Raw genomic sequence first — 26,861 nt, 5'->3', positions numbered from 1 at the left:
AGTTAAATCTTTGACGAAATAATTAACAGCCAATCAAAATATTACGGAACACAGAATCAACAATTAGAGTGATACCATACATGGCAATTCTCAAAGAATCACAGCACACACCTACAGCAACAACAGCAGTCTAGAAAGTAACACCATAACAGATATCATATAACGAACCACTGCATAATCCTACAGTGCATTCTATTAGAATTTTCATGTGTGGTAACGCTCAAATTGTCGACTTCACGTTGGTTTATTACGCCATTTTCATTAGGCGTGGGCCCCTAATCCCTTTAGGATTTACCTATTATGGTACCGCTTCCTGAACTACTACAAAAAAGCGATAATGGAACCGACAATTAGAACTGACCTATACAGCTCACTTCTGGTTATCGATCCCAAGATTTGTTATTTTTTCGTTGCTTGTGTAGTGTTTTCTCTTTTAGAAATTCTGTGTTGCTTACTCCTTTTTTCCCGCTTCTGTCCTGCCTACGTTTCCCATGAGTTACTATTTCTTTCATTTTGCGGTTGTTATGTTACATTTTAGTTTGTGCCCTTTCAAAACCCACACCCCCCTAAGATTCAATACTTGTTATTAAAAACTGCCGCTATTCAATATTACGAGTTTACTATGCGTGATGCTGCAGTCAACTTTAAAGGTAGTCTCTGGTTCTTTCACTCACTGGCGTAAAATATGAAAATAATTCAAGTGCTGAGAACCAGAAGGGCCCAAAGCACGGATGCAAAGTTTAGGGAAAAACAGATATTTGTGAAAATCAAATTTGTAGGGAAACCACCAGTCTCATAGCTGTGATTTTTTTAACATCCCATATTTCCTATTAATATAGTTTAATATTTATCATTCTCATTATTACACACCTCACAGGCCTTTATCTGACCACGCGAAGCATGTATGACTATTTGCTCCTCTTGTTCTTCCAGTACTTTTTCGTTCGTTCGCTAAAGGCCCTCTTCCTTTCTTCGGTCCACTTTGATCTTTCGGTTTTAGGTGCTGTCTTCTCTGACATTACTTCCCAATTACGTATTTTGTGTCTACAGACGCTTTTGTCTGTGATGTCCGCTGAATCTACCTGTGCTTCTTCCAGATCAGTTTTGACTTGTGCCATCCAAGGTGTAGTGGTTTTGAGCCTCTGTTTGTATCTGAGTTTTCTGTTGGTGCGTCTGATCTGTGAGTGTCTGATGACGTGGCCGTGAAATTTTAGTCAACCTTTTCTGATGTCCGCCGCTAGGTTGGACAACTTCCCTGTAGTGTCTCTGGAGTGAAGGCTGTATCCATCGTCTGTGAATTTTGGTCCAATAATGTTCCTGGTAATTTTTCTTTCCTCTGTGAGCATCTTCTCTAGGTCACCCTTGGTGTGTAGCTTCAGTGTCTCGCAGGCGTTTAACACCTCAGGTTTGATTACAGTATTGTAGCGACGAATTTTGACGGCAGTGGACACACATTTTTTATTGTAGATGACCGCATTTTGTATAAGGCTCTCTTAATCTTCAGTAACCTGGTGTTCTGCGTGACTTTCTCCCATCCTGTCGGTCCTAGCACATCCCCTACATAATTAAAATGAGTTACTCTGTTGATCTTGCTATATTTTGTGTTTACTCTTTGAGTACTTGTATTATTATTATTATTAATCTAAGGTTAAAGGTAATGGCGTCTTTTAACTGTAGTGTAGTTTGTAACTAATGTAAAACTAGAATCAGAACATAAGTAACAGACACTTAATGCACATAGATGTGACCTGTCCCAACACTTCAGATCCCTGTTATCATATTTTTATTAAGCACATTCTTTGGCTTGAGGTTCAGATAAAACCGTCTGTTCACTTTAGGTATGAAATCTAGTAGTTTTGTTGAGTCTATGTGTTTCAGGTTTGTTACAGTATTTTCTTGAGCGTTTGTGTTTCAAGGTTGGTATTTGCCTTCTACCTACGTATTGGTGAACTATATTTTGCAAGGCATCTACAGACTGGAGAAATAGCAAATTGTCGTCTCCCTCAATGTGACTTGAAGCAAATGGTGGCCTCCTACGATTACAACGAACAAAATGAGATTAAAAAAGAAATAGTAGACACTGTGTTAGACAATCAAGCAGGCGGGCCGTGTTCAAGCCCCCCACTGGCCACAAACGTTTTTTTCTTTAGCTGTTCTCTGTGTTCAAATTTGTGTTTGTATCGTGGTGCAATGTCCGTTTGCAACAGCGCGGTGTAAGGAACGGACCTATAATGACATTTGATCCTGCACAAACTACTCTTTCCCGGGTTCGATTCCTGGTGGGGTCAGGGATTTTCTCTGCCTCGTGATGACTGGGTGTTGTGTGATGTCCTTAGGTTAGTTAGGTTCAAGTAGTTCTAAGTTCTAGGGGACTGATGACCATAGATGTTAAGTCCCATAGTGCTATTAAAAACAAAAAAAAACTACTCTATTAGCAGCCGAAAGAAATTGACTTTCGAATGGGAACCGCAAGTGTTTGACGACAAGGAGACAAGTCCACCGAACCCTCCACCAGAAAACGAGTCTGGTTTGTCGTACACGGCATGAGAGACAGTACGTGTGTCATATGGTAGGAATCTCTTACCAGCGCACCTAATTTGAACGCCTGTAAGTGAGTGAGATCTGTCTCCTTGCCCAATTTAGGTTACGTTACTTTAATCAACAGTTCATGGAAACCTGTTGAGAACTTCATCATTGCAAAATTTCTTAAAAGTAAATTGTTACGACGAACATCAGTTTGGCAGTGGAGTCGGTAACATTCTTAAAGACTCTAATAGTCTCACCGTCCATTTTACAAACTAGAATGCTGAAACCGAGGAACGTGATTTTGTGGTGGGGCTCCTCTCCACGAGCTTCCACATTTTATGAAGAAATGGGCGTCATTATAGCCGGACAGCATTACTGCAGCAATGAAAATTAGTGCCTCGGGCCATCATGGAAGTGAATCTCAGAGAAACCGGCGAGACAGCTTTTCGCAAATGTTCATATATACCAGTGTAGTGCAGATGTACAGCATGGACAAAGCTGGTTCACTGTAAGATTAACAGATGTCAGGAGAATGCATACATGCCACAATCTCAAAATGAACGGCGGTTATGGTTCTCAGCGCTTCAATTTGTTTCACACAGGTATGTTTCATTTTCTGTTGTTACATTCTTTTCCGTTATCTCAGTTTCTTAATAATATAATTCGCGCCAATCTAATTAATTCCGTGAACTTTGGTAGGATTCTATCACATGTATATGATTATCTTTTCCTGTGTGATAGATCGAATAAGCTTCGTTGACTTCTGATTCTGCCTCTACCAAGGGAAACTCCCAATAGCACCCCCTCAGATTAGTGGTCAGATATCCCTGTGGATAGCTCGTCAAAAACTGAACACATCAAGTTTGAAAACAGGAAAAAGGTGTACTGAAGTGTGAAAAAAAAGCAAAATAAAAACAGTGAACGTTTCAAGTTTAACAAGTGTGATAATGAGCGTACACGAACAGCTTGGGTAGTGTAGTAAAATGTTCACAGTGTTGGACCATAAAGCAGACGAGTCGGGATCGAAACTCTCTCCTAGTATTTATTTTTATTTTCTTCGCAACATTATGAACTGTCCGTTCAGTCATTGAAATGTTCGTTCTGTTTCTATAGACTTGGCAGTTGTACTATCCACTGGTTATAGAATATGAGTCACGTGGTAAGAATACGTTACCATCGCAAGTAAACGTGATGAGTAGTGAGAGCAGGCGAGACATCTCACAGAAATGAAAACAACAAATAAATAGGTGTGTACTATGTTACAACTAAGCAATTGTTCCAAAACGGAACGCAACTTCAAAAACATATCTTTTGACAGGGTACAGAGAAACTGTGTGAGAAGCGGGCTGTTGCATTCATTTCTTGCAGCTTATGTGACAAATTATGTTTTCATCATTTCCTTAGGAGTGGTCACATTCACATTCATACCAACACATAAATTGGGCAAGTAGGGATATCTCACTCACTCACCAAGCATACGAATTAGGTGCGTTAGTAAGAGATTCAAATGACACACGTGCTGTCAGTAATGCTGTGTCGGACACACCAAGACATGTTTTCCGGGTGGGATTCGGTTGACTTTTCTCCTTGTCATCAAAAAAGAGTTTTTGGCTGGTGGGGGGGTTTGAACATGGTTCGCCGCTTGATCGTCCGACATCATGTCCACCTTTATTATCTCATTTTGTTCGTTATTATTCGTTGCAATTGTTCAGGCGACTGTCCCATGACACCCATTGTCTATCCATTCACTGACCTAATTTTATTACACAGGGCAGCTAACCCTCTAACCAAACACGTCGAGCCACCGTTTCGACTTTAATCACGAGGCGATTGCTTGTCCTCGCTCCTTCGTATTGCACATGTTAAGCTTGGACCATTTATTGAGTGTGGCCACTCATCTAATATAGGATGCCCAGGAAGCTGTTTTCTCGGATCGCTAGAGAACAATTGAAGCAAATCGTATTAATAGAGTTTATTACAGTAAACTGAATTGACAATCCTGATTTTTGCGTATTCACAAAACTGTGTCGCAAGCAAATGGCAACATGCAAATAATCAGTGTCCTTTGGTATATACAATTTCAACGTAAGCAAGAACAAAATAAAAAAAAATGGCTCTGAGCACTATGCAACTTAACTTCTGAGGTCATCAGTCGCCTAGTACTTAGAACTAATTAAACCTAACTAACCTAAGGACATCACACACGTCCATGCCCGAGGCAGGATTCGAACCTGCGACCGTAGCGGACGCTCGGTTCCAGACTGTAGCGCCTAGAACCGCACAGCCACTAAAAACAATACAGTTCATAAGTCACTGCTGTAGCATTTGTTATTATGGCTCGTCCTCCACTCCGCCGTGGCTAGGCGGCGCGGCACTTACACTACTGGACATTAACATTGCTACAGCAAGAAGAAATGCAGATAATAAACGGGTATTCATTGGACAAACATATTATACTAGAACTGACATGTGATAACATTTTCACGCAATTTGGGTGCATAGATCCTGAGAAATCAGTACCCAGAACAAACCACCTCTGGTCGTAATAACGGGCTTGATACGCCTAGGCATTGAGTCAAACAGAGTTTGGATGGCGTGTACAGGTACAGCTGCCCATGCAGCTTCAACACGATACAACAGTTCATCAAGAGTAGTGACTGGCGTATTGTGACGAGCCAGTTGCTCGGCCACCATTGACCAGACATTTTCATTTGGTGAGGGATCTGGAGAATATGCTGGCCAGGGCAGCAGTCGAACATTTTCTGTATCCACAGAGGCCCGTACAGGTCCTGCAACATGCGGTCGTGCATTGTCCTGCTGAAATGTAGGGTTTCACAGGGATCGAATGAAGGGTAGACCCACGGGTCGTAATACGTCTGAAATATAGCGTCCACTGTTCAAAGTGCCGTCAATGCGAACAAGAGGTGACCGAGACGTGTAACCAATGGCACTCCATATCATCACGCCAGGTGATATGCCAGTATGGCGATGACGAATACACGCTTCCAGTGTGCGCTCACCGCGATGTCGCCAAACACGAATGCGACCATCATGATGCTGTAAACAGAACCTGGATTCATCCGAAAAAATGACGTTTAGCCATTCTTGCACCCAGGTTCGTCGTCGAGTACACCATCTCAGGCGCTCCTGTCTGTGATGCAGTGTCAAGGGTAACCGCAGCCGTGGTCTCCGAGCTGATAGTCCATGCTGCTGCAAACGTAATCGAACTGTCCGTGCAGATGGTTGTAGTCTTGCAAACGTCCCCATCTGTTGACTCTGGGATCGAGACGTGTCTGCACGATCCGTTGCAGCTGTGCGGATAAGATGCGTGTCATCCCGACCGCTAGTGCTACGAGGCCGTTGGGATCCAGCACGGCGTTCCGTATTACCCTCCTGAGCCCACCGATTCCATATTCTTCTAACAGTCATGGGATCTCGACCAACGCAAGCAGCAATGTCCGATAAGATAAACCGCAATCGCGATATGCTAGAATCAGACCTTTATCAAAGTCGGAAACGTGATGGTACACATATCTCCTTCTTACACGAGGCATCACAACAACGTTTCACCAGGCGACGCCGGTCAACTGCTGTTTGTGTAGGAGTAATCGGTTGGAAACTTTCTTCATGTCAGCACGTTGTAGGTGTCGCCACCGGCGCAAACGTTGTATGAATTCTCTGAAAAGCTAATCATTTGCGTATCACAGCATCTTCTTCCTGTCGGTTAAATTTCGCGTCTGCAGCACGTCATCTTCGTGGTGTAGCAATTTTAATGGCCAGTTGTGTACAATCTCTCTGTACAGAGGCCGCTGCTGTCTCGGTGTCGTCCTAGAGATGCGTTCGTCAGCCTTCTATTGGCTGACGTCCTCTCACAGTCCTCTCTGCTCCCCCGTTCTTGATCGTCGCGCCGGCACTTGTCGTTGCACTGGAACACCATCCACTGTTCCTATGTTGCTTCTTTTTTTTCACAGTACAGTACATTTTCTTCCTGTTTTCATACTCCGTGTGTGTCCAGTGTTTGACTGGATGTCCAGTGCGCTCTCTTACCACTAAATCTGAGGGGGATGTGACGGGGAATTTCCCTTGTGAGTAGCGACTTTGACTTATATGATGCCATTGCTGGTAGCTGACAGGTGGACTCGGAAGCGAGAATTTATCATCTGTTTACGACAGAACGCTAATTGGCTTTTTAAATCATAGCTGCGTAATTCAGGGACCGAAATGCCTTTCGAAATTGTTTTTTCTGCTTACGTATCGTAAAATAAGGATGGCGTGCCTTATCGGCTTTGTGCCACTCCAGTTAGTATCCTTAATACCAGCACAGTGCTGCCACATTTCCTCGGTTTCTGCTAGCGATCGCTCGAAGACGAGCTGCTGACATGTGATTCATTTTGCATTCAGATCATACTGTGCGCCATAGGTCAGATGCCATAGTCGGCATTGCTTAGTGGTGTATTTCATTTCGGTTATACGTAATTTATAACAGTGAGCATCACTTATACGTGACCTCTCACGCTGTTAATCTAACACAACAAGATGTTTCCTCGGCAATGAGTCGATTAAGCGTCCCACACACGACAGATACATCACCGGCAATGTTGTGAGCAATATAGCCTGCAATCGGTCACACAACACGCTTTACCTAGCAATTTCAACGAGTATTTCGAACGCCACTCTGTCAGGAAGCCCTCTTATCTACATTTATCTGCCATGATTAGCAAAACTCAGTATGTCGATAAATTCTGGAAAACAAAGCGCTGAAATCGGTTCAAACTGTTTTGGAATGTTTCAGGTTGTAAAACCGTAAAATATCAACTACGATGGTGTCCAAATTTCAACTGTCTCTTCTTTTTCCTGACCAGTATCCCGCACCTTCACAGTCTCCGGATCTGAAAACATGCGACTCCTTTTTGTGGGGCTATATTAAAGACAAGGTGTACAGCAATAACTCCAGAACCACAGCCACTCCGCAGGTCATCGACAGCATCGATGTTCTGACACTTCAGCGGGTCATGCAGAATTTTCGCTCTTCGTCTGCGCCACACCATCGCCAAACATGGCAGGCATATCGAACATGTCATAGCGTAAATCATTTTACATGTTGAATAAAATTTGTGCACGCCGTAGTTTCCAACTAATTTACTCCAGGAAGACCTGCAGAGGATTAATGAATGGTGCGACAGCTGGCAGCTTTCCCTAAACGTAGATAAATGTAATATAATGCGCATACATAGGGGCAGAAATCCATTCCAGTACGATTATGCCATAGGTGGTAAATCATTGGAAGCGGTAACGACCGTAAAATACTTAGGAGTTACTATCCGGAGCGATCTGAAGTGGAATGATCACATAAAACAAATAGTGGGAAAAGCAGGCGCCAGGTTGAGATTCATAGGAAGAATTCTAAGAAAATGTGACTCATCGACGAAAGAAGTAGCTTACAAAACGCTTGTTCGTCCGATTCTTGAGTATTGCTCATCAGTATGGGACCCTTACCAGGTTGGATTAATAGAAGAGATAGACATGATCCAGCGAAAAGCAGCGCGATTCGTCATGGGGACATTTAGTCAGCGCGAGAGCGTTACGGAGATGCTGAACAAGCTCCAGTGGCGGACACTTCAAGAAAGGCGTTACGCAATACGGAGAGGTTTATTATCGAAATTACGAGAGAGCACATTCCGGGAAGAGATGGGCAACATATTACTACCGCCCACATATATCTCGCGTAATGATCACAACGAAAAGATCCGAGAAATTAGAGCAAATACGGAGACTTACAAGCAGTCGTTCTTCCCACGCACAATTCGTGAATGGAACAGGGAAGGGGGGATCAGATAGTGGTACAATAAGTACCCTCCGCCACACACCGTAAGGTGGCTCGCGGAGTATAGATGTAGATGTACTGTTTTTTTCATATACTTCAATAATTGTCACCCTATACATCTACATCTATACTCTGCAAACCACCGTGAGGTGCATGGCAGAGGGTACGTCCCATTGTACCAGTTATTAGGGTTTCTTCCTGTTCCATTTACGAATGAACTGCGGGAAGAATGATTGTTTAAATGCGTCTATGTCTGCAGTAATTACTCTGATCTTATGTTCACGATTCCTTTGTCAGTGAAGCGTAGGGGACTGTAGTTTATTCTTAGAGTCATCATTTAAAGCCGGTTTTTGAAGATTAAAATAGACATTCTCGGGATAGTTTACGTCTGTCTTCTAGAGTCTTCCAGTTCAGTTCCTTCAGTATCTCTGTGACTCTCTCCCACGGTTAAACAAACCTGTGATCTTTCGTGCTGCCCTTCTCCGTATACGTTCAATATCCCCTCTTAGCCCTGGTTGGTACGAGTCCCACACACATGGGCAATATTCGCAAGCCGGTCACACGAGTGATATGTAAGCAATGTCCTTTATAGACTGATTGCACTTCCCAAGTATTCTGCCAATAAACCGATGTCTACCATCTGCTTTACCCACGACTGTGTCTATGTGATCATTCCAGTTCATGTCCCTACAAAGTGTTACGTCCAGGTATTAGTATGAGATGGCCGACTCCAACAGTGACTCACTGTTATTATAGTCATAGGATTCTACTTTTTTTGTTTTGTTTTGTGAGGTGCACAGTTTTACATTTCTGAACATTTAAAGCAAGTTACTAATCTCTGCACCACTTTGAACTCTCATCAAGATCTGACTGAATATTCACGCAGCTTCTTTCAGATAGTTTGTTGTTGTTGTTGTTGTGGTCTTCAGTCCTGAGACTGGTTTAATGCAGCTCTCCATGCTACTCTATCCTGTGCAAGCTTCTTCATCTCCCAGTACTTGCTGCAACCTACATCCTTCTGAATCTGCTTAGTGTATTCATATCTTGGTCTCCCTCTACGATTTTTACCCTCCACGCTGCCCTCCAATGCTAAATTTGTGATCCCTTGATGCCTCAGAACATGTCCTACCAACCGGTCCCTTCTTCTTGTCAAGTTGTGCCATAAACTTCTCCCCAATCCTATTCAGTAACTCCTCATTAGTTATATGATCTACCCGTCTAACCTTCACCATTCTTCTGTAGCAGCACATTTCGAAAGCTTATATTCTCTTCTTGCCCAAACTATTTATCGTCCATGTTTCACTTCCATACATGGCTACACTCCATACAAATACTTTCAGAAACGACTTCCTGACACTTAAATCTATACTCGATGTTAACAAATTTCTCTTCTTCAGAAACGATTTCCTTGCCATTGCTAGTCTACATTTTATATCCTCTGTACTTCGACCATCATCACTTAGTTTGCTCCCCAAATAGCAAAACTCCTTTACTACTTTAAGTGTCTCATTTCCTAATCTAATTCCGGCAGCATCACCTGATTTAATTCGACAACATTCCATTATCCTCGTTTTGCTTTTGTTGATGTTCATCTTATATCCTCCTTTCAAGACACTGTCCATTCCGTTCACCTACTCTTCCAAGTTCTTTGCTGTCTCTGACAGAATTACAATGTCATCGGCGAACCTCAAAGTTTTTATTTCTTCTCCATGGATTTTAATACCTACTTCGAATTTTTCTTTTGTTTCCTTTACTGCTTGCTCAATATACAGATTGAATAACATCGGGGAGAGGCTACAACCCTGTCTCACTCCCTTACCAACCGCTGCTTCCCTTTCATGCCCCTCGACTCTTTATAACTGCTGTCTGGTTTCTGTACAAATTGTAAATAGCCTTTCGCTCCCTCTATTTTACCCCTGCCACCTTAAGAATTTGAAAGAGAGTATTCCAGTCAACATTGTCAAATGTTTTCTCTAAGTCTACAAATGCCAGAAACGTAGGTTTGCCTTTCCTTAAGCTTTCTTCTAAGATAAGTCGTAAGGTCAGTATTGCCTCACGTGTTACAATATTGCTACAGAATCCAAACTGATCTTCCTCGAGGTCGGCTTCTACCAGTTTTTCCATTCCTCTGTAAAGAATTCGTGTTAGTATTTTGCAGCTGTGACTTATTAAACTGATAGTTCGGTAATTTTCACATCTGTTAACACCTGCTTTCTTCGGGATAGTACGTTATACAAAACTGCATCATCTGCAAAAAGCCCCATGTTACTATTAATATTGTATGCAAGGTCATTGTTACACAACATGAGCAGCAAGGGTCCCAACACACTTCCTAGGGTACACCCGAAAATACGTCTACATCTGATGATGACTCTCCGCCTATTCTGAATAACACAGGCACTGAACTGCCGTTGTCCGCTGATTCTGGTTTCAAAAAAAATGGTTCAAATGGCTCTGAGCACTATGGGACTTTGCATCTGTGGTCATCAGTCCCCTAGAACTTAGTACTACTTAAACCTAACTAACCTAAGGACATCACACACATCCATGCTCGAGGCGACCGTAGCAGTCGCGCGGTTCCGAACTGAGCGCCTAGAACCGCTCGGCCACCACGATCGGCGCTGATTCAGGGCAAGCACCTTTCAAGTAAAATGTCTTCCCTGTACGGAACTATACTTAGTGGCTGTACGAGTACTGGTTGTAGACACATGGTTGGTGACGAATGGAAGTTTGGGTCTGGCTGTGAGTCGTGCACAGATAAGCAAATGGTACAGCCGGCACGGTAACTCAGCGTGTTCGATCAGAGAGGTGGTTGGCCTTTGTAATAAAAAAACTAAGTGAAAGGATCAACAACGAACTTGAACGGATGTCATGTGACGTCCGCAACAACCATACACAACGATCAACTATGACCAACATGGGAAAAAAAAAATGTTGAGGCAACCGCTCGCGTTAAGCGGGAAATCTGGGTTCAAGTCCCGGTCCGACACAAATTTTCATGGTCATCATTCCATTATACAGCTGATGGTTACCCATATTCACAAATGCGAATACATTTTATGTATTTCATAACGGCTGTAGTCGCTGCAGTGCAAGTCCGAATGAACATTGCATCGTAATTCAGAATAACACAGGAGCTGCAATATCGAATGAATTACTACACTACTGGCCATTAAAATTGCTACACCACGAAGATGACGTAGTACAGACGCGAAATTTAACCGACAGGAAGAAGATGCTGTGATATGCAAATGATTAGCTTTTCCGAGCATTCACACTAAGTTGGCGCCGGTGGCGACACCTACAACGTGCTGACATGAGGAAAGTTTCCAACCGATTTCTCATACACAAACAGCAGTTTACCGGCGTTGCCTCGTGAAACATTGTTGTGATGCCTCATGTAATGAGGAGAAATGCGTACCATCACGTTTCCGACTTTCATAAAGGTCTGATTCTACCATATCGCGATTGCGGTTTATCTTATCGGACATTGCTGCTTGCGCTGGTCGAGCTCCCATGACTGTTAGTAGAATATGGAATCGGTGGGCTCAGGAGGGTAATACGGAACGCCGTGCTGGATCCCAACGGCCTAGCAGTCGAGATGACAGGCATCTTATCCGCATGGCTATAACGGATCGTGCAGCCACATCTTGGTCCCTGAGTCAAACAGATTGGGACATTTGCAAGACAAAAACCATCTGCACGAACAGTTGGACGACGTTTGCAGCAGCGTGGACTATCAGCTCGGAGACCCTGGCTGCGGTTACCCTTGACGCTGCATCACAGACAGGAGCGCCTGCGTCAGTGTACTCAACGACGAACCTGGGTGCACGAATGGCTAAACGTCATTTTTTCGGATGAATCCAGGTTCTGTTTACAGCATCATGATGGTCGCATTCGTGTTTGGCGACATCGCAGTTAACGCACATTGGAAGTGTGTATTCGTCATCGCCAACTGGCATATCATCCGGCGTGATGGTATGGGGTGCCATTGGTTACACGTCTCGGTCACCTCTTGTTCGCATTGACGGCACTTTGAACAGTGGACGCTATATTTCAGACGTATTACGTCCCGTGGGTCTACCCTTCATTCGATCCCTGCGAAACCCTACATTTCAGCAGGACAATGCACGACTGCATGTTGCAGGACCTGTTCGGGCCTCTCTGGATACAGAAAATGTTCGACTGCTGCCCTGGCCAGCATATTCTCCAGATCTCTCACCAAATGAAAATGTCTGGTCAATGGTGGCCGAGCAACTGGCTCGTCACAATACGCCAGTCAGTACTCTCTATGAACTGAGGTATCGTGTTGAAGCTGCATGGGCAGCTGTACCTGTACACGCCATCCAAGTTCTGTTTGACTTAATGCCCAGGCGTATCAAGGCCGTTATTACCACCAGAGGTGGTTGTTCTGGGTACTGATTTCTCAGGATCTGTCCACCCAAATTGCGTGAAAATGTAATCACATGTCAGTTCTAGTATAATATGTTTGTCCAATGAATACCCGTTTATTATCTGCATTTCTTCTTGTTGTAGCAATTTTAATGGCCGGTAGTGTAGTTTCAAAACTGCTGAGTTCTTGGTTATTGTATGTAAAGGTAAGATGAGCCCTGGTTTTGTAACGGCTGAATGCAACTGATACGTAGATATTTTCGTTACACAATTTCTGTCTGTAGACAATTTCTCTAGAGCTCTCGTAGCATCTGGGAAATTTGAGAAAATTGTCTGATGGTTTTATGTTTTTCAGACACTCTCGTCTCATACATTCGTGATAAATTGAAAGCATATTTCCAGTGTGTAGTCGATTTTCTAAAAAGATTGGTACGTCGTTTACAATGACAACAGTATTCGTAATTTCCGGCACTGCATTTGCATCTTTACCCACAAGGTTGAGTTTGTGGATTGAGCAAAGAAATTGTGAGGATCGATAATATTTCTTTCTGAAAATGGCCTGTATACTGCTCTCTCTGCCTGCCATTGTAGAACAGCCATCGGAGACAAATCCTACACAATGCGATGGGTAGTTACCGGTCCACAGTGAAGGAGACGCCCCGTTCCCTGAAATGAGTCTGGCCTCGCAGATCCACCCGTATCTTGAGTAGAATCGCGACCAGCATGGAACTTCTACCATTTCACAACAGGAGTTTTCGATAGACATGCTTCCCCGTAGACATTTTTCATTCTCCGAAGGACGTTTACCGTTGTTTGTCCTTCGGTAGCGAAGAAAAGAATAACTGCACATTGTTCCTGTTTGGACGCATTTGGTGATAACGTCGTCATAGTTCACGTTTCGGCATTTACTACACGCACGTCGGAAAGACACGAGTACCACACCAGTCCCTCGCCTACTTGTCGGTGCTTATATACCCGCATCGGAGTTGCGCTACGTTGCATATGCGCTGTAGTAACGCCTTCAAGCGTAGCCTTTTTGACCGGACCTTGTATAAACACAATTTTCCGTAGAGGTGGGATATTTCTCGTTCTCGTTGATGTTGGCTAACTACAACACAGCACATACTCTGTACATTGTAAACAAGAAATTAATGTGAGCCCTTAGTAAGACGTTCACTGCGTTATCATTTAAACTTATTGAGATCCCACTTGGTAAACAAATGTCGATTGTGAATGATGTGGACTGCTTTTAAAAACCGTATACCCAATAGGAATAAATCATGAATGTTCCAGATCCACACGAATCACGTGTAAATATTGAATTTTATGCGAATAAACAAACAAATTTCTTTCTTTAATATGCAGATCTGTAACGGAGAAAGAAAAAGTAATATTCACGATTCATTTGCCAGCTATCTGTATGACAAACTGTCTGCGAAAAAATTAAGGTTGCAGCGCTGAGTCCCACAAGTTCGAATGTCGAACCTTTGACCTTTGTAAATAGTGTCATATCATTGGGTGGAAAATTTTGGGGGATTATTTCTGTAAAGATACAGCTTGACAGAGGGCTAGGGCAATCGACGTTGCTATTTACAAAACAATCCATTACTTCAGTTAATAAATTTTATTTTTAGTTTATGTCAAAATTCTGTACGACTGATGCGCAACTTTCAGTCGCGTCCGCTACGAGATTGTTTTTCCCGCCACGTATTGTTTACTCTCTGAGCGTTTTCCGCGACAAATAATTGTTCTTTGAGCGGCCTATGTATACGAGCAGCTGTGCCTTCGCGACACTTGTGTTGTTTGCTCCGTCTTCGACAGTTACATACGAGGCGAATTTGAAGCTTCCAGTATTCTATACAAGAGTTCTACAAGAGAAGCTGTTATTCTGGGTTTCCAGCGTCCAGCAGGAAGTTTTCTCGGCGAAAATGTAAGAGATACTCAACTTCTGTAACTGAATCGTGATCAGTAGCGATGTGCTCATAGGTAGTTGGGAAAATGTGTGATGTTTGCGTTCTTCGAGGATGTTAAGGTTCTTCTGTTTTTATTAGACATGTCAGCATATATGAGCTGCTCGCAGTTTCTCGTGTTTTGCAGTTTCTGCGACAGTCATTTCCTTCACAATCACCCATAGTCAAAATCCCTACGGTAACTGAAATGGTTTTTCTTTTGATTGTCAGTGGCTTGGAATAGACAACAAGCTAGCAGCGTGCGTCTTTAATGTCGCCGCCCCATAGTATATTTCTGGTTGGTTTTACGTTCACAATCTACTGCTTCATTAGACAATGATCGTAACTTGTAAACATTCTGTTGATGGCACTGACTGCCTTCTACGTTTCCTACCACACAACTGGTGCAGTAGTTCTCTGGAATACGTTTAGTCAATCCTGGCACTATGTGCAATAAATGTAAATTATTTCTTAGTAGGTTGCGTAAAAGTTTCATGTGTTCATTTTTTACAGTGTATACTACGTGTGTGTTTGTGTTTTTCTCGGGATCGAAATATGTTAATTTTGCGCCCCCAACCCTCCCCCTCCCCAATCGCCCACTCTTCACGGTCTAAGATTAGCTTCGACTCCAACGGTGTTTAAATAAAAAATTCGTATTCCTCTGCTACAAGTTTCAAGTCACAAATATGACGCAGGTTCCTAACAGTTCAACTACATCAACATCTACATCATACTCCGGAACCCACCTAATGGTGTGAGGCGGAGGCTACTTTCGGCACCACTATCTGGTCCCTCCAACCCTGTTCCACTCGCGAATAGTGCGTGGGAAGAATGATTGTCGGTAAGCCTCTGTATTGACCCTAATTTGTCGAATTTCCTCGTTGTCAATACGCGAGATGTATGTGGGGGGAAGTAATTAGTTGTCAGACTCCTCCTGAATGGCCGCGGTGGTCTCGCGGTTCTAGGCGCGCAGTCCGGAACCGTGCGACTGCTACGGTCGCAGGTTCGAATCCTGCCTCGGGCATGGATGTGTGTGATGTCCTTAGGTTAGTTAGGTTTAAGTAGTTCTAAGTTCTAGGGGACTTATGACCACAGCAGTTGAGTCCCATAGTGCTCAGAGCCTCCTCCTGAATAGTGCTGTCCCTAAATTTCAATGTGAGTTTGTTTAGTATCTCCGTAACGCTCTCTTGCCAGCTAAACGATGCCGTGACGAAACGCGTTGCTCTTCGTTGGACCTCTATCTCCTCTATCAGTCCTACCTGATAGGGGTCCCAGATAGATGAACAATACTCAAGAATCGGGTGAACAAGCGCCTTATAAACAACTTCTTTCGCGGATGAGTTACATTTCCTTAAGATTCTTCCGATGAATCTGAGTCTGGTGTCTGCTTTCACCACTATCTGTTTTATATGATCATTCCACTTACGGTCGCTCTCGATAGTTACGCCTAGGTACTTTATGGCAGACGCTGTCTCCAGCTGTTTGTCTCAATAGTGTAATTGTACAGTAGTGGATTTCTTTTCGTATGGATGCGCAATATGTTACATTTATTTACGTTCAGGGTCAACTGCCAGAGCCTGCATCATTCACCAATTCTCTGCAGGTCGTTCTCAAAATCCTTATTGCCATCTGGCGCTGCTACTTTGGCATAGACAACGGCATTATCTGCGAATAGGGTAATTTCCAAGAATGATTGCCTATCCAAGTCGATGGGTCCAAACGACACAAATCCAACGTGCGATCGTAAGTATATCATGCGACTCCTGTGGCGGGCGTTGTGATCAATTACTTGTGATCGTCATTTTTACCTGTTTCCCGTTGTTCCCGTAGTTGCTCTGAATTACATACCTCCGCGAATTATTTGTGAGTTGCTAGTGAAACCCAGACGATTTATGTCGTTAGTGAGTGGGATGTCTGGTGGTCTTGATGTTTCTTCGGCGGGTTCTCTCAGATGGAGAAATCTAATTTCATGTTTATCCAGCGTAGAAAACTGTTTGACTTTTTGTCGCAAATATGGAGTACTACCAGACGAGAGAAGAAGGGACTGTGTAGAGTATGGTGGTGCGAAGTGTGTAAAACTTCGTAAGAACAGTTTCAAAGCTGAAATACTGTTACAATTTCATTGCGGACAGTGCGGGAAACGAACTAGTATCAGGAAGAATACATGTTTCGACTCTTCCAAATTATCCATCCAGACCACCGTAATGGACTGTAACATGCCGACAACACTGACAACGAGTAAGGTAAAACGTCTCCTTGCAATTGCAAGTACCGGGTGATCAAAAAGTCAGTATAAATTTGAAAACTGAATAAATCACGGAATAATGTAGATAGAGAGGTACAAATTGACACACATGCTTGGAATGACATGGGGTTTTATTAGAACAAAAAAAAAAAATACAAAAGTTCAAAAAATGTCCGACAGATAGCGCTTCATCTGATCTGAATAGTAATAATTAGCATAACAAAGTAAGACAAAGCAAAGATGATGTTCTTTACGGAAATGCTCAATATGTCCACCATCATTCCTCAACAATAGCTGTAGTCGAGGAATAATGTTGTGAACAGCACTGTAAAGCATGTCCGGAGTTATGGTGAGGCATTGGCGCCGGATGTTGTCTTTCAGCATCCATAGAGATGTCGGTCGATCACGATGCACTTGCGACTTCAGGTAACCCCAAAGCCAATAATCGTACGGACTGAGGTCTGGGGACCTGGGAGGCCAAGCATGACGAAAGTGGCGGCTGAACACACGATCATCACCAAACGACGTGCGCAAAAGATCTTTCACGCGTCTAGCAATATGGGGTGGACCGCCATCCTGCATAAACATCGTACGTTCCAGCAGGTGTTTATCAACCAGGCTGGGGATGATGTGATTCTGTAACATATCGGCGTACCTCTCACCCGTCACGATAGCAGTTACATAACCAAAATCACGCACTTCCTCGAATTTTGTGAACTTTGCCTTTTTTTGTTCTAATAAAACCCCATGTCATTCCAAGCATGTGTGTCAATTTTTACCTCTCTATCTACATTATTTCGTGGCTTATTAAGTTTTCAAATTTATACTGACTTTTTGATCACCCGGTGTTTTTGTAACGATCTTCTTTTGTCGTTGCTGTAGTGAGCATCGTAAACATACTCATAACGCCCGCCATTAGAGTTGCATGATCGATTTACGATCACACGTTCGATATGTATCGTTTCGATCCAGTGACTTCGATAGGCATTCGTTCTTGGAAATTACCGCGAATAGCCTTAAAGAGCATCCGACACTTCCTACTAGATCATTTATATATATTGTGAACAGCAACGGTCTTGTCACACTTCCCTGTGGTACTCTGGATATTACCTTTACATCTGTCTATTGGCCGGCCGAAGTGGCCGCGCGGTTCTGGCGCTGCAGTCTGGAACCGCGAGACCGCTACGGTCGCAGGTTCGAATCCTGCCTCGGGCATGGATGTGTGTGATGTCCTTAGGTTAGTTACGTTTAACTAGTTCTAAGTTCTAGGGGACTAATGACCTCAGCAGTTGAGTCCCATAGTGCTCAGAGCCATCTGTCTATTTTGTTCCATTAAGAGCGACATGTTGCGTTCTATCTGCAAGAAAGTCTTAAATCCAATCGCAAGTCTGCTCCGATACTCTGTAATCTGATATTTTTTTCGTTAAACGGCAATGCGGGACGGTGTCAAATGCCTTACTGAAATCAAGGAACACGGCATCAATCTGAGCGCTGTGGATCTCATGGAGGAACAGAACGAGCTGAGTTTCGCAGAATCTCAATTTGCGAAATCCATGTCGATTTTTATAGACTTACGTAGTTTGTCATAATATAATAAATAGTAGATGTCTTATGTTTAGTGATCATTTCTGAGTTTGTAAATGTTAATATGTGGTTGCACTTGAGTTTTATGCGTCGAGTTGTAGATTACATAGTGAGAATTATTGGCCCACAAATTCTGCTTTACCTCCATCAAAAATGGTTCAAATGGCTCTGAGCACTATGGGACTCAACTGCTGAGGTCATTAGTCCCCTAGAACTTAGAACTAGTTAAACCTAACTAACCTAAGGACATCACAAACATCCATGCCCGAGGCAGGATTCGAACCTGCGACCGTAGCGGTCTTGCGGTTCCAGACTGCAGCGCCTTTAACCGCACGGCCACTTCGGCCGGCTTACCTCCATCCAAACTGCCTACTCTGCCTGCTCTGTTTAGTCATTCCGATTTAGTAACCGTATTTTCTCAGCAGTTGCCCACTGATCCATACGACCATTCTGAACAGATATGCAAATACACCCGATCATTGCTGAAAGCCCGACGGAATCTTTCAATACAGATACAGCAGAGTTGGTGCCTCGGCATTAAGTGCAGAGCGCGCCTCTAGCTCACAGTTACAACACGATGTAAACCGTCCCTCTGCAGTATTTGCTGATCACAGTCGTAGCGAAACCTTCTTTCGTGTGACCTGATGTGAGCTTCTCCTTCATAATTCTAAACTGCAGATTATCAGAGACCTTAGGAGCTTCCGTATTTACAGCAAACGCGGCATGGCATGTGAGAAACCGGGCAATCAAATCGAGATCGCAGAAAAGAATGAGGCGGCGTTTTTAAGTAGCAATCTTTCAGGTACGAATACGTCCTCTTGGAAGTACAGTCAAAGAACATTCGCCGTTATGTAACTTTCTGCAATTTTAAAATCTAGTTTAGCGTACAAGAAATAATTATTTGAAAAAGGGTTGCAGCGAATGTCCCAGATGCTCAATGGCCTCCAACCACTTTTGAGGATACGGGTGTGCGATCCCTTCGGTGAGCGAAATTCGTTTGATAATCGAACATCTGGACAGTGTAAGTCGTTATGAAATATCCGCGTCTTGGTGCTACAACAGTCACCATGGGGCGAAAAATCTCAACATATGTGTATGTCACAAAATTCCCGACTTCATACATAATCATACATACACTTGTTTCCTCCTCGACTGAGGCTAGGCGTAAATTGAGACGCGTGTGGCGCTACGCAGCGCAGCGCGCGTTTTTGTAACGTCGCAGGTTCAAATGGGACCGCGCAAATTGCGACGCGACGCGACTGGGACGCGACACGCGCCTGCGCCAGGTTGTGGCACAGTTTCTCGCGCCGCGCGTGCCTCGCTAGCACCGTGGGAAATTTGAGGCGGGGCGCGGAAAAGTAGCCCGGCCGTACGCTCACATCGGAACGGCGCGTATGAGCGGTGGTAGTATTGCCCATACGATAAATTTTGCCTTACTGTGTACTAATGCCTTTAGGTAGTGTTTCGTTTTTCGCCATTTCAACGCTCCAGCTTTCTTTGTTAGCACATTATACTTTTCTGTTATTTATATCTGTACAGTTTTGTTTTGTTTTCCTTTTGTCAAGAAAAATGCATACTTCAGTAACTGACGAGCCATTGGCCGCTGGAATTGTATCATATGCCTCCGCGATGTTTTCAGATCGCAAGAAGGGACAGAGGGTAGTGAATAAGTAAGCAAGGGATATTATAAAATCACGTGATTAAGAAGCAAGGCAGGAAAGTAAAACAAGGGTATCTTCTCGCTGGCTAGTATGCTGGCGTATCTGTACGATCTGTTACAAAAATTTAGAAAGGGATAATCTCCACACTTGTGATCCCCTTTGAGCTCCTGGTAAAAAGCGTCCAAGATCTGAAGTATGGAAGTTTCACTGTGATTACTCTGATATGGATGTAATAATGTAATACGACACACTGTACTACATGCATGTGAACATCACATTTCCACTGCAAGCTAGAAACAGTCGAAAAGCAGTCACAAATAACAATGTTTTAATTGGTTCGCCGTGATGAGAGAAAGCATTTCAATTGCTGCATGCACATTATCAGCATTAATAAACTAATTGTACAACAGGCTACACAAATGAAGGAAATGGTCGGTATTATTACGAAAGTAGGAATATCCTAAAAGAGTGTTACGATTAAATATATTTAATTTGCTGAAATGTACAGGTGACAAAGGCAGATCTACTTTCATGACAATGTTTTTCGAACTCCCAACTCGCAAGGCACACATGGCTGTGCATACCTGTCGCGCGCATTATCCTCCGCTGCTGACAACACACTGACCATTGTGTTGTGCGACAGATCAGTTGTTTATTTTTCTCAATAACAACTATTTTATTCGCGATCACACATTGTCAGTTTGTCAAGCCGTATGTCAGTAACCAGTATCTGGCATTCCCCCTGAAGGAACGCTCGTCATTATTTTAATACTGCTCAGATCAAGAGAAGGAATAAAATCCTTTGGTAAGTTTCCATTCCAGTCACTCAGTGTTAAAAATACAATGGGTTACGGGGATTCCGCCAAAATTCCAATAGAACTGGCAGTCTATTTTTGTGTGAGTTGTTAACCTTTTCTCATTCGAAGAAGCATCACCGTTTGTAAGTAACGGCCACATTTCTCTTGGTGACTGGTTTAATTCTACTTCCTTTGTCACAGTGTGAGTTGCCAAACTCATCTCACAGCAGCTATTGAGACAGAATTCCGAAACGGAGTGCCTCATTAAACAAGTAATTGGGAATAACAGAGCTCAATAGCTTACGAAAAACCTCATAGTGTCGGTTTGCAGTAACATAAAAGAAGAAATTTCATGTTTATTTTCATACTAGGAAGCTCTTGTTTCGCTAGCTGTCGATAACTCTTAGAAAATTTCAGTCACTGGAGTGAAATAAATAAAAAGGGACGTATAAGTACTGATATATTGCCATAGATAAGAAAGTTCCATGTGTTTAAGAATTGGCAAAACACTCTCCTCCTTGTGTGCTATCATTCCCCAAACTTTCGTTTCGATGTCCCGAGCGGTTTAGGAGATATGAGAGATGTTGCGAGTATTTCATTCTCGCGGGCGTGAGATCGGAAGTGAGCGCGCTACATGGGATCCATTTTCTCGAGATCGGAGGCAGATAGAGACCTCTTCCCAAGTCTAAACAAAAATTCAACATGTTAGCTAAATTTCATACGCATCAACATATGGTGTAATACGCACCAAACGCAAAATCATAGCGACCCCTAATTTTCGTTCAAACTTTTTGAGTTTTGCGTAGTGTCTTACTAAAATGTGCACATCACAATAAGCATGGTCATTAGCGAGATGATGGGCACTTCACCACGAAGCTGACATATAACGCCACAAGTAAGGCAAAAATTGTTGTGTTGGCAGAAGAGCCAACACCTTGTTACCAGTGGAGGCCGAAATGCACGCGTTTTAGCTCACGAAGGCTGGCGTGATGAGGGAAGAACTATACTGACGTGAGGTCTGGAACATGACGAGGAATTAGAATTCAGAAAGCGGACGGAATTAGTTTGATACTTAACTTTAATCCATTAATAATGAACGTCGCTCTTGACGGTAAATGATTCACAATATTATCTGTTCAGAATACATTCTTGAAGATAGGAATTATAGTAACTAAATATGGCGCCTTGCTAGGTCGTAGCGAATGACGTAGCTGAAGACTATGCTAAACTGTCGTCTCTGCAAATGAGAGCGTATGTAGCCAGTGAACCATCGCTAGCAAAGTCGGCTGTCCAACTGGGGCGAGTGCTAGTGAGTCTCTCTAGACTAGACCTCCGGTGTGGCGGCGCTCGGTCTGCAATCACTGATAGTGGCGACACGCGGGTCCGACGTATACTAACGGACCGCGGCCGATTTAAAGGCTACCACCTAGCAAGTGTGGTGTCTGGCGGTGACACCACAAAAATCAAATATTTTCAGTGAATAGTTTCTGTAAAATCGTTTGCGCGCGCTTCGGTTCAGTCAGCGCAGAGCGTCGCCAGTCGGCGTGTGCGAAGTATGGTGTTCGCGTCGCGATATGCGCTGCACCCGCGCGACTCGTGCGGCACGTGCGTGTCGCGCTGTACTGTCGTGACACGTCACACGTGATATACGCGTCTCAATTTGCGCCTAGCCTAAGACAACACAGAAGACAGTACCAGAATCAACGCAGATTTTGAGTAGTCTGTCAGGATCATTTTATACGAGTAACGTCAGGATCACTAAACACGATCTTCATTCTACTGAGAAAGGGAAAATTTGTGACAGGGACTAATTAACCTTAAACGGCAGCATTTCAGATGAAAGTGACACGTGTTTATCAATTTAATCCGCTAATATAATTCAGTAATAATATTGCAACAAAATTTCTGTGGTGATCAAACGTACATCACGTAAGGTCATAAACCCTCATTTTCTCTTCTGTGCAGCTACTACGGTTTACTTAATGTCTGGGTAATCAATGAATACGTGATCGAAATTACAGGACTGCGATATCACAAACTTCAACTCGCTAAACACACTGACGGGAAAAAATTGCAACACCAAGAAGGAGTTGTGCGACATAAAAGATTCTTGGTAGGCGTGTTCCTGCACTTGAAAAATGATGTCTATTCCAGTTTCTTGCCAGGCGCATAAGAGATGCGATAGTAGTGCCACTATCACTACGTTTACATGCGACACGTCTTCTCAAAGACATAAACCGAATTTCGGAAACCGTTTTTGGCTGTCGTGTTTAAATTTTAATGTCTGAAGCGGATTTGCTAGCGCAGTTAAATATGACTCCTGGAAAACAGCTGTTTACTGTTTATGATTTAGTCAGCACAATCGCTGCTTCTATTCAGTTAGACGAGATGTAAACAGCTTCAGGGTAAATTTTCTACTTATCCTTCACTGCGCGAAAAGCCACTTCTTTCGTATTGGCTGAAAATTTTCAGAAACAATACGAAACCTGACAGCCCAAGTACAGTTCAAAACCGGTTGCGTTTACATGGCAGCAAAAATCGATTGCGGAATTGGAAAACGGGCAATGACAAGCGAATTGGAAAATTCTACTGAAATGCAGGAGGATCTGCAACGAATTGACACATGGTGCAGGGAATGGCAATTGATTCTCAATGTAGACAAGTGTAATGTGCTGCGAATACATAGAAAGAAAGATCCTTTATGATTTAGCTACAATATAGCAGGTTAGCAACTGGAAGCAGTTAATTCCATGAATTATCTGGAAGTAGGCATTAGGATTAATTGTAAATGGAATAACCATACAAAATTAATCGTCGGTAATGCAGATGCCAGACTGATGGTTCAAATGGCTCTGACCAATATGCGACTTAACTTCTGAGGTCATCAATCGCCTAGAACTTAGAACTAATGAAACCTAACTATCCTAAGGACATCACACACATCCATGCCCGAGGCAGGATTCGAACCTGCGACCGTAGCGGTCGCTCGGCTCCAGACTGTAGCGCCTAGAACCGCACGGCCACTCCGGGCGGCTGCCAGCCTGATATTCATTGGGAGAATCCTAAGGAAATGCAGTCCGAAAACAAAGGAAGTAGGCTACAGTACCTACACTTGTTCGCCCACTGCTTGAATATTGCTCACTGGTGTGGGATCCGTACCAGATAGGGTTGATAGAAGAGATAGAGAAGATCCAACGGAGAGTAGCGCGCTTTGTTACAGGATCATTTAGTAATCGCGAAAGCATTACGGAGATGAAGGATAAACTCCAGTGGAAGATTCTGCAAGAGAGACGCTCAGTAGCTCGGTACGGGCTTTTGTTGAAGTTTCGAGAACATACCTTCACCGAGGAGTCAAGCAGTATATTGCTCCCTCCTACGTATATCTCGCGAAGAGATCGTGAGGATAAAATCAGAGAGATTAGAGCCCACACAGAGGCATACCGACAATCCTGTCCAAGAACAATACGGTACTGGAATAGAAGGGAGAACCGATAGAGGTACTCAAGGTACCCTCCGCCACACACCATCAGGTGGTTTGCGGAGTATGGATGTAGATGTAGATTTCCAGAATCGACTTTGAAGCGTATACATGACCACCCAAAATCGTTATTGGGAAATCGATGTACGAAATTAGAGTTTGGGCGTCCCATGTAAACGGGATGTAGAAGAGTGCAAATCAGGTTCGCTTGAAATACGCACTGCAACGTTCGTGAGCGTTAGTTAGCTTTGAGATGGGACGTGAAGAGTTGTTGTTAGTCAAAAACGCCCTTAAGGTGACAAGGATGCCATCATCAACACCTTACTGAATTAGAACGCGGTCGTGGAATTGGACTACGAGAAGCTGGATGTTCCTTCTACGATATTGCAGAAATACTCGGTAGGAATGTAGGCATTGTACGTGATTGCTGGCAGCGTTGGTCATGAGACTGTACGTTCGCAAAAAGACCGGGCTCCAGATGGCCTTTCATTACCGAGAGCAGAGGCCATCATGAACAGCACTCGGCTCTAGCGAATCGTACTGCTTCTGTAGCGGCAATCTGAGAAGCAATTGCCACCACAGTGACACAATGAACTGTTAAAAATATGTTACTTCAAGGACAGCTCCGAGCCAGGCGCCCTGTACCGTGTATTCCACTGACCCCAAAACACCCCCATTTTCGGTTTGGTCGTGTCAAGTGAAAGCTCATTGGAGGGCAGGGTGGAGGTCTGTTGTGTTTTCTGATGAAAGGCGATTTTGCCTCGATGCCAGTGATGGCCGTGTGTTGGATAGAAGAGAGTCAGTTGAGGGCCTGCAACCAACCCGTCTACATGCTAGACTCACTGGAGCTATGATCTTGGGTGCGATTTCGTATGACAGCAGGAACACTTTCGTGGTTATCTAACGCACTCTGACTACAAATCTGCATGCCAATCTGATGATTCGACCTGTTGTACTGCCATTCTTGAACAGCATTGCAGATATTTTCCGACAGGATAACGCTCGACAGCGTAGCGCTGTTGTAACACAACATACTCGTCGACATGTTGCCTTGGCCTGTTCAATCACCACATCTGTCTTTAATGACATCATCAGACAACAAATTCAGCATTATCAGCAAATAGCGTTAACCGTCCCTGTACTGACCGACCAAGTGCAACAGGCTTGGATATCATTCCCACAGACTGAGATCCGGCACCTTTGCAACACAATGCATCCACGTTTGCATGTTTGCATGCAACATTCTGGCTCTTACGCTTATTAGTCATATACTAGCATTTCACATATGCAATGGCTCATCTCACGCTCTCAATAATTTAAGATCTTACAACGTTAATCACTTACGTATGTCACCTAGACAAATAAATTCGCGAAATTTCGTTGTTGTGGTCTTCAGTCCTGAGACTAGTTTGATGCAGCTCTCCATGTTACTCTATCCTGTGCAAGCTTCTTCATCTCCCAGTACCTACTGCAGCCTACATCCTTCTGAATCTGCTTAGTGTATTAATCTCTTGGTCTACCTCTACGATTTTTACCCTCCACATTGCCCTCCAATGCTAAATTTGTGATCCCTTGATGCCTCAAAACATGTCCTACCAACCGATCCCTTCTTCTAGTCAAGTTGTGCCACAAACTTCTCTCCTCCCCAATCCTATTCGATACCTCCTCATTAGTTACGTGATCTACAAACCTTATCTTCAGCATTCTTCTGTAGCACCACATTTCGAAAGCTTCTATTCTCTTCTTGTCCAAACTAGTTATCGTCCATGTTTCACTTCCATACATGGCTACACTCCATACAAATACTTTCAGAAACGACTTCCTGACACTTAAATCTATACCCGATGTTAACAAATTTCTCTTCTTCAGAAACGATTTCCTTGCCATTGCCAGTCTACATTTTATATCCTCTCTACTTCGACCATCATCAGTTATTTTACTCCCTAAATAGCAAAACTCCTTTACTACTTTAAGTGTCTCATTTCCTAATCGAATTCCCCCTCAGCATCACCCGATTTAATTCGACTACATTCCATTAATCTCGTTTTGCTTTTGTTGATGTTCATCTTATATCCTCCTTTCAAGACACTGTCCCTTCCGTTCAACTGCTCTTCCAAGTCCTTTGCTGTCTCTGACAGAATTACAATGTCATCGGCGAACCTCAACATTTTTATTTCTTCTCCATGGATTTTAATACCTACTCCGAATTTTTCTTTTGTTTCCTTTACTGCTTGCTCAATATACACATTGAATAACATCGGGGAGAGGCTACAACCCTGTCTCACTCCTTTCCCAACCACTGCTTCCCTTTCATGCCCCTCCACTCTTATAACTGCCATCTGGTTTCTGTACAAATTGTAAATAGCCTTTCGCTCCCTGTATTTTACCCCTGCCACGTTCAGAAT

This window comes from Schistocerca nitens, chromosome 12 (genome assembly GCF_023898315.1).
Source record: "Schistocerca nitens isolate TAMUIC-IGC-003100 chromosome 12, iqSchNite1.1, whole genome shotgun sequence".
Taxonomy (NCBI): domain Eukaryota; kingdom Metazoa; phylum Arthropoda; class Insecta; order Orthoptera; family Acrididae; genus Schistocerca; species Schistocerca nitens.
Note: the sequence above shows the minus strand (reverse complement) of the source record.